This window comes from Lissotriton vulgaris, chromosome 4_1, assembly GCF_964263255.1.
Source record: "Lissotriton vulgaris chromosome 4_1, aLisVul1.2, whole genome shotgun sequence".
NCBI lineage: Eukaryota > Metazoa > Chordata > Amphibia > Caudata > Salamandridae > Lissotriton > Lissotriton vulgaris.
The window spans coordinates 291,276,501-291,296,910 of record NC_141691.1 but is presented as its reverse complement, the minus strand read 5'-3'; positions in this window follow the sequence as shown (position 1 = coordinate 291,296,910).

Here is a 20,410-nt window from a genome sequence, read left to right as displayed (position 1 = left end):
AGTCTATGTTTTACTGACTCTACTGCCTCCTTGAATGGCCACTGGATGTTTCCTTGGCTCTCCAGTTGCCTGTTCCTGTGAACATGAACCTGTTGACGAGTCCCATAATGACCCATTTTTTAAGTTGTCCCATGAACTTGCAGCTGCTTCAAGATGCATGGTATTAGCCCCTCCCCTTGGAGAAGATGAGCACTTCGGCCCATGGAACACCCTACTCAGGATCTAATAAAATGGAAGTGGGCTGCCCGCAAACTTTCTCAGCATCAGCTAATAACTATGCTCATATCTGTTCTCTGGAGCTTCTAAATGGGGCTATTGTGGAACAATAGAGGTCGGCCCGGGACCAGGGTTCGATTCCTGATGCAGCAGGGTCTTGAGCCATGGTCAGCGGACTCGATAATTCTCGCCTCGGTGCCTACTCCAACCATGGGTCCCACTCAGCAACTCTGGGCAATAGCTTGCTTAATCTCTACTAACGGCCCCATCAGCGCCGGGGATGCTTGTCCTCACCTTGGAGATGCCCAGGAGGGACCATCTCACATGGAAAAGCCAGTATGGGTTCCCCAGCGGTATACAGCGCCGGGACACCCCTTTGCTGGGGCAGCTGTGCGCTTACAAGTATACGACATTTAACAACATTTAACATTGTCTGCAGAGATTGAATCTGTTCTGAACACATTAACTTTTGATCTTGTGGACGAAGTCCTGGGTGCCTTCGGCTCAAGTTAATTTGGCTAAGTTTTCAAAATGTGCATGTTTTGTTTTTAATATGAATATAATATTTTTGTATAACATATTGCATTCAATTTGCTTAGCTTGTGCTTGTTTTTATTCTCAAGTTCCGACCGGCTCAAACGAAAGGATAGCAGAAGCTTATTCCACAGCTGCGAGGCACAGACTTCAAAAGGTTTACCTCCCGTTTGAGTTTTTTTGAATCTGGGAGTCACAAGTTAAAGTTGGGAATTTGATCTCAAGATTCTGGAGTTGCAGTATGGACGAGGCTGGATTTAAGATAGGCATGTCCTTTACCCTTTGTGGCTCTGTAGGCCAGTGTCAGAGCTTTGAACTCGCATCTTTTCGAGATGGGAAGCCAGTGTAGTTTGCGGAGATACAGGGAGATATGATGCCTGAGAGGGAAACCCTCCACCAGGCGCGCCGCACCATTTTGAACAGTCTGGAGCTTATGACACAGACTTGCTGTGAGACCCAGGTATAGCGCGTTGGCGTAGTCCAGATGGGAGGTTATCAGGGCTTGGACCACAGTTTTGCCGTAATCAGTGGGCAGATAATTTATAAGCTTTTTTATTGTTCTGATCTTTGAAAAGCAAGATGCCGCAACTGTTTGAACCTGAGGTCCAAAGGAAAGATGGTTATCCCACCGAACCCCGAGAATCCTGACCGAATCATTTGGTATGGGGGCTTGACTCAAATCTTCCGGCCACCATAGGTTAGATTCCAGTGGGGAAGGTAGATTGAAAAAAAGGACCTCCGTCTTTCCTGCACTGAGTCTCAAGGCGTTCAAATCTATCCATTTAGCTATGTTCCTGAGGCATAATTTCAGAGGGTCGAATGCTGTGAGTGTGGGCTCATCGAAAGCGAAAAGGAGCTGAATATCGTCAGCATAGGAGGTGGTTTTAATACCAGCCTGAACAATGATTTCTGCCAGAGGGGTGAAATACACATTAAAGAGGAGCGGGCTCAGCGATGAGCCCTGAGGAACTCCCCATTTAAGTGGCCTGGCTGAAGATGAGTAAGGGGGAGAATGCACCTGCTGGGTACGATTTGACAAAAAAGAGGCAACCCACTGTAGCACCTGAATACCTATCGCACTTAATCTTCTCAGCAGAATCTTATGAGAGACGGTGTCAAATGCTGCTGAAAGATCCAGCAGCACTAACACTGCCCTCGACCTTCGATCCAGCATCCACCTCACAGAGTCAGCCATTCCAATCAGGGCCGAATCAGTGCTGTGGCCTGAGCGGAAGCCATGCTGGGAGTCATGCAAAAGCCCATGGGACTCTATAAAGCTAGCAAGTTGCGAGTGCGCCAGCTTTTCCAGAATCTTAGCAGGGGCAGGTACGAGGGAAATCGGCCTATAATTGCTCGGGATATCAGGGTCCGGATTGGGCTTTTTCAATATAGGGACTAGAAAGGCATGTTTCCATTTTTCTGGGAACCTCCCCGATCTCAAGGAATCATTCCAGATGAAATTTAAATAGGGATTGAGAAGAGTAGCAAGTGCCTTGTATTGTTTTGCTGGCCAAGGATCACTTGGGGACCCTGATTTGCATTTAAATAATTCCACCAGGGAAGCCTCTTCTGAAGTTTCTACAAACTCTGAGAGGGAAGGAGTCAAGATGATCTGATTTATCAATTCCTCCTCAGAGTTCAGGCTAACAATAGTGGGAAAAGAGGCATAAATAAGCGCTATATTTTCCTAAAAAAACTCCGAGAGTTGATTGCAGAGAGACTGTGAGACGGGCTGGCGCCGATTCAGCACTTGAGGGTCCGTAAAAGATCTGATAATGTTAAAAATCTCTCTTGGGCCATTGCTAGCTTTATCAATTCTGCTAGCTAGATAGGCTCTTTTATGTTTAACAATTAATTTACGATATTCTTTAAGGGCTGTCCTATACTCAGCCTTACATTCCATGGAGTACTTTTGTCTCCAGGCCCGCTCAAGAACTATACAAAAAGCTTTTTTCTTCCAAAGGTCGTCCGTATCCCAGGCGGCTGTTGGTGCCGACCTGTAAGCTTTATTAGGTTTTAGGGGAGCTAGTGAATCCATAGCCTGGCCAATCCAGGCATCCAGATGGGCAATGCGAGTGTCCAAATCTGTAACTGGGATTGGTCGGGAGTCTTTTATGTATTCCTGAAGGGAATCAGGGGTAATTTGACTCCAATTTCTCCCAGATTCCTTCGGGGTCAGGAAGGGTCTATCTGAATAAGTCATACCAATCAGAAAAGGAATAAGGTAGTGGTCTGACCATAGCACAGGTGTGGAATTCCACATCTGAATGTCCACTAGATTGGAACAAATTAAATCTAATGTATGACCAGCTTTGTGAGGGGATGACTCCACCCTTTGAATAAGACTGCAGGCCGTCAGAGTGGATATAAATCTCTGGCTAGAAGGACAGGAGACATAGTCTACATGAAGATTGAAATCCCCTAAGGCAGTAAAATTTGCATACCGTGTACTGTCCTGGATGATGTAGTCTGCCAGGGCAGAAAGATACGAAGTGCTAGAATGGGGGGTACGATACATCAAGAGACCTGAGCAAGAAGTTGATGCCGATAGCTTGAAACAGAAAGGAAGACCCTCAATGCAGTCAATTCGATCGTAATGGGGGGTAGTAACAGTCCATTTGGATTTATAAATGAGTGCCACCCCACCCCCAGGCCTGCCATTGGATCGATTGGCACAGATAATACTATAGCCTTCGGGAATAGATGGAGTCAGGGCTGGGTTGGTTGTTTCATTCAACCAAGTTTCGGTAAGAAAGAGAAGATCCCAATCATTATGCAGGAGAGACTGCCAGATGTCGAAAGCGTGTCTAATCAATGATCTGCAATTTACTAATGCAGCTCTAAGGGTAATGGAAGGTCCAGATACCCAGGGAGGCGCAGACCTGGGCATGTGGGGGTATCTATCCTGTGTTTTCTGATGTGTTAAAGCGAAGCTGCAACCTTTGCATATATAATCTGAGCTGCATGTGTTTAAGGATAGCGAAAGGCAGTGGGGACACCGAAGGGGTCTCAGAGCAAGAATCTCCATCCGCTTAGAAGTCATACCTGCATCGACATCCAAACGGGCAGGGGGACCGGCCCCGGACGCGTCCTGATCGCGGACGGGCGCAGACGGGCTTGCCTTTGGCGCGCCTTCTGGGCGCCGCCGGCGCATCTGCTGCGCGGCCGAGTGAGTACGGCCATATCTAGCAGATGAGTGTGGGAGGGGCCGAGCTACTGGACCGTCACCCTATACTTCCCCCAAGATGGTGGCTAGGCTTTTACTAGACCTCCGCGACAGCGCTTAATCAGCTGCGCGGTGTCTAGAGGAGGTGGAAAACAAAGTAAATATGCCAGCAAATAAGACAGAATAAAATACAATGTCCAAACAAAAATTAGCAAACTTTTAAAAATGCACCACAAACTTCCCGGCTTTCCGCCTCAGGAAGGTCTGCTACCTGATCTAATGCGCGCGATGCCCAGAGTGCGTTATATGAGCAGATGAGGGCGGGAGGGGCCAGGCTACTGGACCGTCACCCTATACTTCCCCCAAGATGGCGGCTAGGCTTTTACTAGACCTCCGTGGCAGCGCCTAATCGGCTGCGCGGTGTCTAGAGGAGGTGGAAAACAAAGTAAATATGCCAGCAAGTAAGACAGAATAAAATACAATGTCCAAACAAAAATTAGCAAACTTATAAAAATGCGCCACAAACTTCCCGGCTTTCCGCCTCAGGAAGGTCTGCTACCTTTAATTTCCCAACCAAGGACAGGGTGTATTATTTCCCCTCCTGGGCCTACATTAGTTCTCCCATGGTTGCACATATTTTCAGCTTTAGGCTGCCTTACCTTTGCACAGACACACATAATACATTTGTTTTTGTGGCATGATATTATTTTAGAACGTGTGCACGTTACTTCCTATTTAGTGATGTTTTCTGGGATTCAGTCGGAACATTTTGTACAAGGTCAAACAACATAATGTATTATTTTTCCTGTGCCCAGTCAGTAACATCTCATAAAGTTTCTAGACATAACACAGTAGCACAGCTGAAAGTATCATAACACAACAGTTTCTATAATATAAACTGTGTCTCAACCCCATGGAGAATAAAGAGGAGAATTCCAGCAGAGGGACAGGTTTTGGAATGGAGGCAGCAGCCTTGTGTAAACTCTGTTTATACCTATGATGCAGAACACCTAATTAAGCAAACCAAGTATGGGGTTTGTCGCTAATCCCAGAGATCAATAATGTATCACTGTGCTGAAATAGTGTATGGTAGGCTAAAATAGATATATTAGTTGCCATGGTCAGGCTGTTTGTAGTGAAGTCTGTTAGTAATGTTAATTACATTTCTTAGTTATATTTGTTTACTAGTCACAGCCTACCTGCTTAAAACTAGACTACTATAGTTTCAGTAAATATATTGTAAACTTCCTTTGTGTCTTTCTTCTGTTTAATATGGACATGTATGAATGAGAACGAGAGTGATGATCTGTTTCCACAGTGCCCTTGGGGACTACAGATTCATGTTCTAGGTTTGCCGAAATCACCTTGTACTCAGGTGAGGCACTGTGAGCTAGTTGGATTTGGGCCTACAGTTACTGAGGTAGTAGTGAGACACAAGGGCACATTTAGAAAGGCATTGCACCACAGGAACGTCACTTTTAATGACGTTCCTGTGGCCTAATGTCCTGTAGCCTATTTGCAAAGTGGCGTAATGCCACTTTTAGTGGCTCACCACTGCTTTGTAAATATGCACCCTTTCACCAAGGTATCTGCGTGAAAGAGGAGTGCAATGGGTGCTGCTGTGGGTGTTCCATGGCTACACCCATTGCTTTTTGACCCTGCCCCAGATTTACAAGGTGTAAATTTGTGGCAGCGCCAAAAACCAAAGCCATGCAAAAGCATGCGCTAGAATGGCGCACAAGGAAAAATGCCTTTATGTCTCCTCGTTTGTGCTTTTACAAAAAAGCCATTAATTTTTGGTTATGTGCAGGAAGGCGCCTCTTCCTGCACATAAACAATCATTGAATAAGGATGATTTGCTACTCCAATATGTGCTGCCTAATGCAGCAGACATAGAGGTAACTGTAATGGTCTTGTTTATTATATTTACTTTACATGTTTGTCGAGTTAGCATCCTCGTGCCAGGTTGCTGTTGGTTCTACAATAGAATGTTTGAGGTGACTTGTATTCCTGAATCAGTTGCCTCCTGATATACTTCACTGCCGGTTCAAGTCGAGGAGGTAATCTCTTTCTCATTATCTTCATGAGTAATCCGGCATCGGGCAGTATAAGGGGAACCGACAGCAACACCAATAGGGAAGCACTTTGTAATCCTAAATGCACCCCTGACGTCACTGACACACATCTTTATCGCAGTGTCAGTTTCTTTCAGCTCTAGTCCAATGTCACCATTTTGATTATCCACGAATGCGCAGAAGGAATTGCTACGTTCGTGCGCAGCCATTTCACAGTTTAAGGAAGTGCCTTCAGTGTGTTTTCAAACCAGCGTGTTTTTTTTCTCAATTCAGTGCTATCAGCTTTATTAAAATAAAACACATCGAGACGTTTAGCAGTGAAGTTGCTCTACGAGAATTAAACGCACGGCTGCATTGTGGAGAAGTGTGGCTCACTGGTTAGAGCAGGCAGACCCTGAAGCAGAGGTCAGACCCGGGACCAGGGTTCGATTCCCGACGCGGCAGGGTGTTAAGCTCAAATGTCCATGGACTCGATAATTCTCGCTTCGGTGCCTGACCTAATCATGGGTTCGCACTCTGCAACTCTGGGCATTAAGCTTGCTTAATCTCCACAAAGGCCCCCTGCAGCGGGATGCCTGGCTTCGCACCTTGGGGATGCCCTGTAGGGGCCATCTCACAGGGAAAAACCAGGACGGGTTCCCAAGGCAAGCGCGGAGATACCCCTTCGGGGGTCGATTCTGGCGCTATATAAGAAATATAATAATAATAATTGTCAGAAGTATAAAGGACTGTTTAGGAAAAAACAAGACATGGCCTTATGTTAATAAGCAAACATAGAGTGCACGTTTATTGTAGTTCTGAAAGTGCAAGTTGAATATTTAGCATCCAAGGTGGATTAAAGTGTTGAAGAAAAACAATGATGCACACACTTAAAAAACAGCATGTGCGTTGAAGTGAGACTGTGACACACACTGTACAATCAGCGTGTTATAAGGGACAGTGACACGCACACTTAAAAAAGTATTAAAGTGTGACTCGCAGTTTAATTATAGAGTGTTGAAGAAGAACAGTGATGCACACACTTAAAAAAACTGCGTTTTACAGCGTATTGAAGTGAGACTGTGACACGCACATTTTTTTGTCAGCGTGTTGTGAGGAGCAGTGACACGCACACTTTCTGTGGAATTTTCCTTCATTTCAAGTACAGTGCTATCATATTCATTTTAATTCATGTGCAACATGGGAGTTATTTAATGTTTGAAAATTCATGCATAACTTATTTAATTTGTGAACTACAAGTATTTCTTACATCTACACGTAGTTGCAGTTTTGCTTATCTAGCATGCAATCTGTTTCTCCACCCCCACCTTTTTTAGAATTGCCAGGCAATCCGCCTATACCATGGAGAAATTGGTATGATGCTTTTGTGACCTATATTGGTGCTATTGGGGCATCACATTTCAGGTCAGAATGTAGAATATTTTCCTTCTCAATTCTTAAGGTTTGAGGGTAGGTCTGTGTATAAACATCTACCTCCTTTAGTTCGCGCTGAAAATGAGGAAGAACTTGATGAATATACTGAGGTTATAATGAAATTAGAGATCCGTTTTGACATTCAACCCAGTATTGTAGCTATTAGACATACGTTTTTTAAATGCGTACAAAAGCCTGGTGAAGATGTAGAAACTTATATTTCTGCTTTACGGAAACTGAGTGCTGACTGTCAATTTGAAGGGTTCAATGAACAATTGATTAGGGATCAGTATATCTGTGAGTGTTTAAATAAAAACATTCAACAAACATTGTTGTCAATGGGTAATCCTACTCTTGAAGAAACAATACGTACAGCAAAAAGTATTGAACTTTCAAAAATTTCTGTTAAAGAACTAGATGAAAAAAATGTGTCTAATGATTCTGTCACTGTTGTCCGTACAAAAGAAAATAAGAGTAATAGTACTAATAGCTCTACACGTTTTGAGAACAAACAGTTTATACAGAACAACATATGTTATAGTTGTGAAAATCTTCAGTATTTTAACTCTAGTCGGCCGTATCCTGCCAAGAATGTTGTATGTAGAGTCTGTGGAAGATTGGGACACTTTGGGAAAATTTGTCAAAGTGGGAAACGTTTTCCTGAAAAAAAACAGTTTAGTTCACTGGTTGCTAATGTGTCCAATGTTGAAAGCACTGAGGTGAACATCAGTAACATACACGGTGATCTACAGGATATGGTCGTGTTTGTGGGTGACATGTCTGGCACTGTGGAGGAGATTTCTGAATGTGTTGACCCAAATGTAAATATTGATATTAGAGGAAAAGTTGTGAAATTATTAGTCAACTCAGGAACAAGAATTACAATGATTGCTGGATGTAGAGGCCAAATACTATGCGTCTCTGGTGCTAGAAGAGCTAAAGGAATGGTCCGACAATTTCAATGTTATCCTGCCCAACCAGACAGGCTTCAGGCAAGGTTTATGGACGACAACGAACATCTTAGGTCTATCACTAATAGCAAGTAAGTGTAAGCAGAGGAAACAACATCTTTACCTCTGCTTTATAGACCTAAAAGCCGCTTTTGACAGCGTTGATCGTCACCTCCTGTGGAAAAAGCTGCATGCATGGGATATTCCCGAAAGGCTATTGTGAGAAGTTGGCCTGGTATATAATGCTCACTAGTTCTAGTGATCACTTTGTACCATGCCAAGCAACCCTTATGATGATGGTTGTAATTCAACCTTGTAGACCAGTTATCCTAGTGGTAACGTGGACAAAGCAGTCTTAGGCTAAACTCTGAAAGGCATGTGAAGCCAGCTGTTATACCATACACAACCCCCTTGAATACCAAATGAAAGGGACACCACACAGATATATATTGAAAATATATATTGATTTATTAACTATAAAATCCCCTGGACTCTTTATGAGCACAGAAGCACAAGCGTTAAATCACAAGACAGTTTAAAATACACAAAAGTTGCACAATATGGATGAGCCCTAGGGGCCACCTAAACCATATACTAAGAAAGTGGTATAAGAGATACCAATAGGAAAGTGAAGAGGCCTAGGGCCTTGGGAATCGCTGGAGCTATTCGAGACTGGAAATAACTAAGTCGGGAAAGGCCCACGGGACTCGGGTGCAGTGTTCAAAGTGCACGCACTTTCCAATGTAAAGTCTATGGTGCGTAAAAAGTACACAAAGTTAGTTTAAGGGCACTTCCGCTGAACCTAGAGGAACAAAACTTAAGACACAGACCCTAGAGGTGTGTACCAGTGTAGGGACACCGGCTTTGCAATGTTACCTCACCCACAGGAAGTGGGTGCACAGGGTCGAAGTGGCGTCGGGTTCTGACACGCAGGTTCTTGGCGCTTGAAGCTGAAGATGCTGCAGGCGATGTGAAGGAGAAGTGTCCGGTGGATCCAAGGGTGGATCTGAAGTGGTGAAGACCTGAAAGCAGAGGGGACAATGTTCAAAGTCACTGACCAGTGACTACCGTGGAACCAGATTGGAACCAGGCAAAGTCGGGTGCAAACAGGTGATCAGGGGTTGCTTCTCTCTGCAGCCACGTGGACACGAAGAGGTCAAGGACGTCCAGGAGTCGATCACGAGCTGTCCCTCGAAGGCTCTAGCTGATGGCGGTGTCGGCAACTCGATTGAAGCAAACAAGCCTTGGCTAACGCAAGCCACGGGGAAAGTGAAAAAGGCTTATTACTCGGACCAGCAAGGTCAGAGCGGGTACTCCTTTCTACAGGAGCGAGGGCAGGTCTGGAGCAACCAGACCCACAGTGTAAATTGTAGGTTTCGTCGCCAAGATGGCCGCTGACCACGTGACAAGCGGCCGGGATGGCGAGTCGAGTGGCAAAAAGCAAAAGGGCCCCACGCAGATCGTGGAGATGCTGGAGGGCTGATCTTTGGTGCAAATGCTGCTCGGTTGTGGGGCTTCTCAAACCCCAAAGCACAAAGTCGAGGGTGCCTCGGGTGCTGCGCAGTCAGCGTCTCGGGGGTCTTTCAAGATGGCCGCTCCCACGTCTCTCGTTGCCTCCACGGGTCCCTTCTTTGCAGGGACTGTGGATCGGGCTAGGAGAAGTCTGGGAAGCTGTGTCTTGTCAGGCTCTGCACTCGGGCTCCGGCGGGAGGCGGCGGCAAAGCAGACGTCGAGGTGCTGGGTGATACCTGTGTTCACAGGGTGGCCCCTCCTAGGCCACAAGGGAGATTCTCTTCAGTCTTCTGTGCAGCAGAATGTCGAAGTCCAGTCTTCTTCTTGTTTAAAGTTGATTTCAGGATGATCTGCTGTGCAATGGCACTGCTCCCTCTCTTATTCCCATCTGAGGGGTGGATCTCCTGCTAGGTCCCTCCCCTATGGGTGGGACCAGGAAGGGGGGTGGTTACACCCCCTCTCCTTTGTCCAGCTCCTCGCCAGGACTGGGGCTGGAAAGCCCCAGAACCGGTTTGGGCTGGCTTATGCACAGGGACACCTTGTGTGCCCCAGGCATGTCTCAATCTATTCAGCCCTGTCCTACCCAATACACAAAACCCTGTCTGGGGTGGTGCTCGCACCTCCCCAGGCAGGAAACCCTTTGTCCAGGCCCTCCTCGCTGGAAGGACTCCCAGCAGCAGGAGGTCAGACATGTGTCTGTGGTGGCAGCATCCATTTTGTGATGCTGAGGCTCTGTTTAACTTTAACCAGGGTTAAGGCTACACACATGTCGTGTCCCTCTAGAAGGGTGGAATGCTATCCCCGTCGCCAGAACTGGCGAGGGGATAGTATTCCAATTCGTATGACACCTTACTCGACATGTTTTGATAAAGCCAAACCAAAGATAGCATTTAACCGCGAGGATTATAATGCACTTAAGAGTATATGGTATGGCAATATCCCGGAACATATTAGGGAGTGGTTCCCGACAGCTGCAGACAGGCTCAGCTCATGCTAGAGCACCATCTCACATATTTCCAAGCACTCTGCCTCCAGGATTGATGAGGCCTTCCATAGGAGTGGCTGATAGGAACATATGTGTCCAGTTTAGGGTTAGGCACAGGCATACTGTACCTAAGTAAGAGGTGATTACACCAACTTACCCCAGCTGAGTGATCAGCCAGTTGTGTCAAATATGGAGGCCAGGCCAGGGGTGGCACAATACATGCTGCAGCCCCTGGCAGGCCTTGGCTACACCTATGCCCTGGGTACCTATGGTACACTGTTACAGGGGCCTATAAGGTGAACCAATTCCAATTGTGTTATGCACCTAAGGTACATGGAGTCCATTTTAAGGAGAGAGCAATCAGCCTGGGGCCCTGAATAGCAGGATCCCAGGCCAACTAAGTCAAAAACCAGCTAAACACCAGGCAAAAAGTTTGGGGGTAACCATAGTCAGATATCCACCTTCCTACATAACCCCCCCCCAAACGAAAGGAGATAAGGCTATCCTTGACCAGGTAAGCCTATATTGCCTAAGTGGCCATATAAGGAAGTACCAGCTCTGGCTTGGTAACCCCCTGTCTCATGGTCCACTAAGCAATCCCTCACCCTAAGGGTATCTGAGGGTCTCCACCATAGGGAATCTCTACCTGTGGTGTGTCTTTGCAAAGTCAAAGGCTGGTGTTGGGATGGAGTACTGAAGTGAGTTTCCTCTGTAGGGCTCAGCTTCCTCCAATCACTCTCCACCATGTGTGCCTTTCTTTCTCTGACTGAGTTGCACTGTGCTCTCAGGGTCAACCTCTGGCTACCTAAAGCTGGAGGCTGGGTCCCTCTGTTTGGCTTACTGGAGGGACAGGTCAGGTTTGGGGCCTTTTGGTCCCAGGTTTGGCTGTGCCCAACAATATCCATCTGGGGGAGGTCCCTAACTACTTTTAAGGGGGATCCCTCAGGAGTTTTTAAAGTTTTCACCTCACTAGGGCTACTAGTTTCGGTGCCCCTAATCTGTTGATGGGGGTGCTTTATTTGACAGGGGGCCCTTTGGGTCTCACTGTCCTTCTTGTCCTCTGCAGCCCTGGGCTGAGTAAGGCAAGGTAGAGAGGGGCAGGTTACCTGCTCCAGACTGGGTCCCTCCTGAGAAGGGTCCACTGCCATCAGAGGCTCTGTCAGGCCAGGCCTAACAACCTCTGGGACAGTTCCTTCATCAGGGGTAAGATCAGTTCCCTGAGGAGGCTGATCCTTTCCTAAAGTCTGGTGGGAGGGAGATTTCTCTTCCTCCTCAATGCTCTCTGTTTGGGTGGAGTGATCCATCATTTCAGGCTTCACTACCCATGTATCAGTTTGAGTTTGGGCTGTGGCCATCACAGCCCCACCAACCTTTTCAGGAGGAGACTCAGTTTGGGTATGGGCTGTTACTAGTACAGCCCTGCTACTCTTTTCAGGAGGGAAGTTATCTAAAGATGGGGCTGAGGTTTGCTCAGCCCTCCCAACCTTTTCAGGAAGGACATCTTGAATTGGGGCTGTAGCCATTACAGCCCCACTAACCTTTCCATGGAGATTTACCATTCTAGAATGGGTTTGCTGTTCAACCTCAGCCCAGGCTGAGATTTCCAAATCATTACCCAGTAGGCAATCTACAGGCAAGTTTGCTGACACTGCCACTCTCTTTGGGCCAGTGACACCTCCCCAGCTAAGATTGACTACTGCCATGGGATGATTGGATTCTATGCCATCAATGTTTGTCACCTGATATTTGGCATCAGGTAAAAGTTGCCTTGAGGGGACTAGACATTCAGCCACCATGGTGATGCTAGCCCCTGTGTCTCTGAAGGCCTCAACTTTCAAGCCATTGATGAGGGGCTCCTGTCTATACTTGCTCAAAGTGTTTGGGCAAGCAGTGAAATTGGCAAACCCCATGCCAGTCTCATAGACAAGAGTATCTGAGTTAGGGGACCTGGATAGGCCAGAGTCCACCTGTCCTCCAAAAGTAAACCCACCCAAATTCTTGGGGGTGCTCCCACCACCTGGGGGACCACTGCTAACAGTGACAGGAGGTGTTGGAGCCTTACCTGGAGGTATATTCTCCTTATTGCCATTCTTGGGACAACAGCTATCTGTTTTGTAATGCCCCACCTGTTTACAGGTATGACAATAAGGCTTTTTCTGGGATGTAGAAGTGTCTTGGGACCCACCCCCATTCTTGGAGTTTTGGGGCCCTGGGGAAGTCTTTTCCTTACTTTTATCCCCACCCTTCTCTTGAGGCTTGGTAGTCTCTTTCTTTTGGTCACCACCCTGGTTCTTAGGCCTGATCCTGGTTCTGACCCATTTGTCTGCCCTCCTACCCAATTCTTGTGGGGAGGTCAGATCAGAGTCAACCAGGTGCTGATGTAGAAGCTGATTTTGACAATTACTTAAGATTTGCTCTCTCATAATTAAATTATACAATCCTGTATAGTCAGTAACCTTACTTCCGAGCAACCAGCCCTCCAGAGCCTTAGTGGCACATTCAACAAATTCAGACCAGTCCTGAGTCTGTGTCTTCTGGGTATCTCTGAACATTAACCTGTACTGTTCAGTGGTTAAGCCTAACCCATCAATCAGAGCACTCTTCAGGACCATGTAGTTTCTAGAATCCTCATCACTAACTGTGAGGAGTCTGTCTCTGCCTCTACCTTCAAAGGAGAGCCACAGGATTGCTGCCCACTGCTCCTGAGGGATCTGCTGTACCATGCAGGCTCTCTCAAGTGCAGTCATCCATTTGTGGATGTCATCCCCAGCTTTGTAGGGGGGCACAATCTTACTCAGGTTTCTTGTATCAAAGGACCTGTCTTTATCCTTCTGGATAGTGCTGCCACCAGTGGATCCTAATCCACTCTCTCTAGGCTGTCTTGCTCTAGCAAGTTTCTCCTTAGCCAGGGCAACCTCTAACTCTTGCCTCTGGATCCTAAGCTCAGCCTCTCTCATTTTGGCCTCATGTTCCCTTCTCTGAGGGCTAGTCATCTCCTTTCTGGAGTGACCATGAGAGCCTCTAGAGACATGGGAGGTATTGGATTCACCTGAGTGATGCCTCCTCCTCCTATGGCCCTGGTTAAGTCCACCTGAGGGTCTGAATGGGTTGTTACCTGATTCATTCCCAAGTTGACTTAAGTTAGCCTGGTTCAGTCTACTGACCAGCACCTGACTATCTCTGTCATCATCTGACTCACTGCTCTCCACCTCCTCCCCCTCTTCTTCTTCTTCCTCTACATCTACTTGAGGAGCTCCAGTGGTGGAGGCTTCCTCATCTTCTAGGATGATAGGGGCAGGGGTGTCTACAGTGTCATCCTCTGAAGGATGGCCTCCTTCAGCATTCCCTGTGGGGTTTGCTTTAGAGGTCTTTAGAGCTTCAGACTGATCCAAAAGCTCTCTTAGGTGGTCTGCAGTAGGGGAAGGCCCTGTCTTCAGACCCCTTAAGACACAAAGCTGTCTTAGTTCCTTAAAAGGAAAAATAGCAAACTGGGATGGTGCCCTTGGAGGGTCACTCTCAACAGGAGTAAGTCCACTGGACCCCTCTGTTCCAGACATTGCTCTAGTGTGGGTGGATGTGTTGCAATCTACCTACACTGGTGTTTACCTACTAAACCTATCTAGTAGTTGTAGCTAGGGTGTGCTACTCCCTTTGCTCTACAACAACTAAGTTCAGTAGAACTTAAGTATACTAGTCTTGTTTTATATGTACCTAGCAGGTACCTGTGTGATCTTTCAGATGATAATCTCAAAGATTGTAATGGTAAAACAACAGCAAGCTCAGATCCCAATCCGCTGCCCACCAATGTGAGAAGTTGGCCTGGTATATAATGCTCACTAGTTCTAGTGATCACTTTGTACCATGCCAAGCAACCCTTATGATGATGGTTGTAATTCAACCTTGTAGACCAGTTATCCTAGTGGTAACGTGGACAAAGCAGTCTTAGGCTAAACTCTGAAAGGCATGTGAAGCCAGCTGTTATACCATACACAACCCCCTTGAATACCAAATGAAAGGGACACCACACAGATATATATTGAAAATATATATTGATTTATTAACTATAAAATCCCCTGGACTCTTTATGAGCACAGAAGCACAAGCGTTAAATCACAAGACAGTTTAAAATACACAAAAGTTGCACAATATGGATGAGCCCTAGGGGCCACCTAAACCATATACTAAGAAAGTGGTATAAGAGATACCAATAGGAAAGTGAAGAGGCCTAGGGCCTTGGGAATCGCTGGAGCTATTCGAGACTGGAAATAACTAAGTCGGGAAAGGCCCACGGGACTCGGGTGCAGTGTTCAAAGTGCACGCACTTTCCAATGTAAAGTCTATGGTGCGTAAAAAGTACACAAAGTTAGTTTAAGGGCACTTCCGCTGAACCTAGAGGAACAAAACTTAAGACACAGACCCTAGAGGTGTGTACCAGTGTAGGGACACCGGCTTTGCAATGTTACCTCACCCACAGGAAGTGGGTGCACAGGGTCGAAGTGGCGTCGGGTTCTGACACGCAGGTTCTTGGCGCTTGAAGCTGAAGATGCTGCAGGCGATGTGAAGGAGAAGTGTCCGGTGGATCCAAGGGTGGATCTGAAGTGGTGAAGACCTGAAAGCAGAGGGGACAATGTTCAAAGTCACTGACCAGTGACTACCGTGGAACCAGATTGGAACCAGGCAAAGTCGGGTGCAAACAGGTGATCAGGGGTTGCTTCTCTCTGCAGCCACGTGGACACGAAGAGGTCAAGGACGTCCAGGAGTCGATCACGAGCTGTCCCTCGAAGGCTCTAGCTGATGGCGGTGTCGGCAACTCGATTGAAGCAAACAAGCCTTGGCTAACGCAAGCCACGGGGAAAGTGAAAAAGGCTTATTACTCGGACCAGCAAGGTCAGAGCGGGTACTCCTTTCTACAGGAGCGAGGGCAGGTCTGGAGCAACCAGACCCACAGTGTAAATTGTAGGTTTCGTCGCCAAGATGGCCGCTGACCACGTGACAAGCGGCCGGGATGGCGAGTCGAGTGGCAAAAAGCAAAAGGGCCCCACGCAGATCGTGGAGATGCTGGAGGGCTGATCTTTGGTGCAAATGCTGCTCGGTTGTGGGGCTTCTCAAACCCCAAAGCACAAAGTCGAGGGTGCCTCGGGTGCTGCGCAGTCAGCGTCTCGGGGGTCTTTCAAGATGGCCGCTCCCACGTCTCTCGTTGCCTCCACGGGTCCCTTCTTTGCAGGGACTGTGGATCGGGCTAGGAGAAGTCTGGGAAGCTGTGTCTTGTCAGGCTCTGCACTCGGGCTCCGGCGGGAGGCGGCGGCAAAGCAGACGTCGAGGTGCTGGGTGATACCTGTGTTCACAGGGTGGCCCCTCCTAGGCCACAAGGGAGATTCTCTTCAGTCTTCTGTGCAGCAGAATGTCGAAGTCCAGTCTTCTTCTTGTTTAAAGTTGATTTCAGGATGATCTGCTGTGCAATGGCACTGCTCCCTCTCTTATTCCCATCTGAGGGGTGGATCTCCTGCTAGGTCCCTCCCCTATGGGTGGGACCAGGAAGGGGGGTGGTTACACCCCCTCTCCTTTGTCCAGCTCCTCGCCAGGACTGGGGCTGGAAAGCCCCAGAACCGGTTTGGGCTGGCTTATGCACAGGGACACCTTGTGTGCCCCAGGCATGTCTCAATCTATTCAGCCCTGTCCTACCCAATACACAAAACCCTGTCTGGGGTGGTGCTCGCACCTCCCCAGGCAGGAAACCCTTTGTCCAGGCCCTCCTCGCTGGAAGGACTCCCAGCAGCAGGAGGTCAGACATGTGTCTGTGGTGGCAGCATCCATTTTGTGATGCTGAGGCTCTGTTTAACTTTAACCAGGGTTAAGGCTACACACATGTCGTGTCCCTCTAGAAGGGTGGAATGCTATCCCCGTCGCCAGAACTGGCGAGGGGATAGTATTCCAATTCGTATGACACCTTACTCGACATGTTTTGATAAAGCCAAACCAAAGATAGCATTTAACCGCGAGGATTATAATGCACTTAAGAGTATATGGTATGGCAATATCCCGGAACATATTAGGGAGTGGTTCCCGACAGCTGCAGACAGGCTCAGCTCATGCTAGAGCACCATCTCACATATTTCCAAGCACTCTGCCTCCAGGATTGATGAGGCCTTCCATAGGAGTGGCTGATAGGAACATATGTGTCCAGTTTAGGGTTAGGCACAGGCATACTGTACCTAAGTAAGAGGTGATTACACCAACTTACCCCAGCTGAGTGATCAGCCAGTTGTGTCAAATATGGAGGCCAGGCCAGGGGTGGCACAATACATGCTGCAGCCCCTGGCAGGCCTTGGCTACACCTATGCCCTGGGTACCTATGGTACACTGTTACAGGGGCCTATAAGGTGAACCAATTCCAATTGTGTTATGCACCTAAGGTACATGGAGTCCATTTTAAGGAGAGAGCAATCAGCCTGGGGCCCTGAATAGCAGGATCCCAGGCCAACTAAGTCAAAAACCAGCTAAACACCAGGCAAAAAGTTTGGGGGTAACCATAGTCAGATATCCACCTTCCTACAGCTATTAAAAGGCATATTGCTGTTTTATTTGAACACATGGTTAAGAATCAAGATAAGTTATTGGTCCAGACTATCAAGGAAGCTGACAACCACCAGAGGCCTCAAACAAGGGTGTGTTCTGGCCCCCCATCTTTTTAATTTGTTTTTGTCTGACCTCTCTCAAAGGCTGGATTGTACTAACTCCCATCCACCGAAGCTTGGCAAATTAAGTCTTTCTCATCTCTCATACGCCGACAATGTGGTGTTACTGAGCCAAACAAAGATCGGCCTCCAAAGAAGCTTGAACGAATTGTCTGCTTATATCTCAGAAAACAAGCTTGAAATAAATATATCCAAGACCAAAACAATGGTGATTGGGAGTCAAAAGAGAAGTAAGCTGACTATCTGGCTCAATGGCAAACAACTAGAGGAGGTAAAAAATACAAGTACCTAGGACTCTATATTGATAATTCAAGAAACCTCACGGAGCAAAAAAGGTATATGACACAGAGAACAAGCGCCCTCATTTTTGCCTTCAGCTTAGTGGCTAAAAAGTTGAAGGGCCCTCCATATAAACCCCTGCTCGCTGTAATGAAAGCAAAAATTCTGCCAACACTAACATATGCCAGCGCTGTCTTCCATGGCGAAGACAGGGAGGTCCTAATTCAATTAATGGTTTCCATCTATAAAAAAGTATTCCAGACACAAAGGTCAGCCTCCCCAGCGCAGGTTCGCCTTGAATTTGGCCTAATAAATGAAGACATTGGCAGAATGTACGCAACAGTGAAAACTTGGTATCGCTTGAAACTAAATGCAGCAACATCAGAAATCAACGAAGCACTTTGGTCTGTAGTAAGTGAGGACAAAACCTCTCCTTTTAGTAAATACCTATGCAAATCACTTGTAACCACATGTACAACAGAATTGTGGAACAAAAACCTGCCATACCAATCTTTTAAACAAGCCATAAATAAAGTTTCAAAAATTCATTCATCTCAATTGGACAAAAATATTTTTAGATCACGGTCGCATGCTTGGATGGTGATAAACAGCTATAAGTCCCTTGAAACTGCATCATATCTGAGCGGAACATTCTCAATTAAAGTAAAAAAGCAGCTTATGGCTTTACGCTTCGGGTCACTACCATCCTTGGCGGACCTGCCTGCTTGGGTGCACACAGGCCCTAAATCATGTCAGTTGTGCAACTTTCATAAAGAAGATTTTATCCACGTAATTTGCATATGCAAGAAACTGTACAACAAACAAGTAACCTTCCTAAAACCCAGCTTTAATGAAAGAGGAATCAGGTCCTGCAGAGCGGCAATAATCGCGTGTCTAAACCCCTCAGACCCACTGTTGAACGGTAAACTGATTAAATTCCTCAAAGCATTCACGAAGTTAAGCTAAAAGGGTCTGAACCTCAGCAAATGAGAAAAACTGATAAATCCACTGCACTGAATTTTAGCTATTATTGTATTTTAGAAGTTTTAAGATGAGATGAAATTAATGTAAATATATTTGTCTTTTAACTCGTCTTTATAACATTGGTCTTTTTCTTTTTTTTCTACTTTCTTGTCTTAAATTGTTATGGTTTTAATTAACTAAACAATACACATTTACTTACTTAGTAAGACTGCGCAAGAATTATTTGCTGAAGTTTGGGGTTCTCATACTTTGTCACCTCCAGATAGGTCACCTGTTTCTTATGAGGGAAGGAGAATTGAGTTGGCTGGTTTCTTTGAAGATTCCTTAGAATTCAGGGGAAGACAAATTCATGGAAAAATCTATGATGCTATCAAAGGTCTGTCAATTTTAGGTTGGTTTCATTAGGGTTTGTTTAAAATGGTACTACGACCAGGAACCAGGAACCAAGGATCAAGTTTCTGTTATTAGTGCTGATAATTTGGTAGACAAAATGTCGGAGCATTATCCTTCTGTATTCAGCAATAAAACTTGGCAAAATAAAAGGTTTCACTCATGTCATAAAGGTTAAAGATGGTACCATTCCTGTTAAACACAGATTAAGAAATGTACCTTTTAGTGATAGAGACCAACTGGAGAAGGAACTTAATGATCTGTGTAAGAAAGGAATCATGGAGCCAACAAGATCTTCTCTGTGGTTGTCTCCCTTGGTGGTCGCGAAGAAGAAAAATGGCCATCTTCGTGTTTGTGTTGATCTTCACAGCTTAAACAAAAACATTTGGGTGATTCTCATCCCCTACCCAAGATCTCTGACATGTTAAGCTTGATTCGTGTTTCTAAGTGGTTCACGAAGTTAGATTTGGCGTTGGCGTACCACCAAATTGTTCTCGATCCTGCTTCAAGACATCTTACGGCATTTGTATCACCTTTTGGATCTTTCCAATATTTCGTATGCCATTCGGGTTGGCCTCTACGACATCTGTCTTTCAAAGGATAATGTCAGAAATGCTAAAGGGGATCAAAGGAGTAGTAGTCTTCCAAGACGATGTGTTGATACATGGTGACACAAGCAATTCTCATGATGAAGCTCTTTTTCATGTTCTTGAGGTCATGCAGGATAGTAGTGTTGGCTTGAAACGAGAAAAGTGTGTTTTTTAAAGAAAAAGAAATTGAGTATTTAGGTCATGTCTTGTCCGAACAAGGTGTTGAACCTAGACCTGCTCTGATCAAAGCAATAGTTGATAGTCTGACAAAATTGGACTTAAGTCATTTATTGGACTTTGTGAGTTTTATTCTTGATTCATACCTGACTATGCTTCAAGGGTTCAACCTCTCACCAACATGGTCAAGAAGAGTGTACCATTCTTTTGGGATGTTCATTCTCAAAAGGCTTTTGAGGGGGTTAAAACACAGCTGATTTGTCCTTTAGTTTTGAAACCTTTTGATCCAAGTGATATGTGTACTATAACTGTTGATGCTAATGGATTGGGTCTTGGCGCTGTGCTCACTCAATCCATTAATGGGACTGAACGTACTCTAGGGTATGCTTCAAGAGTTCTGCATGGTACTGAACTCAATTTTGCTGTCATCGAAAGAGAACTTTT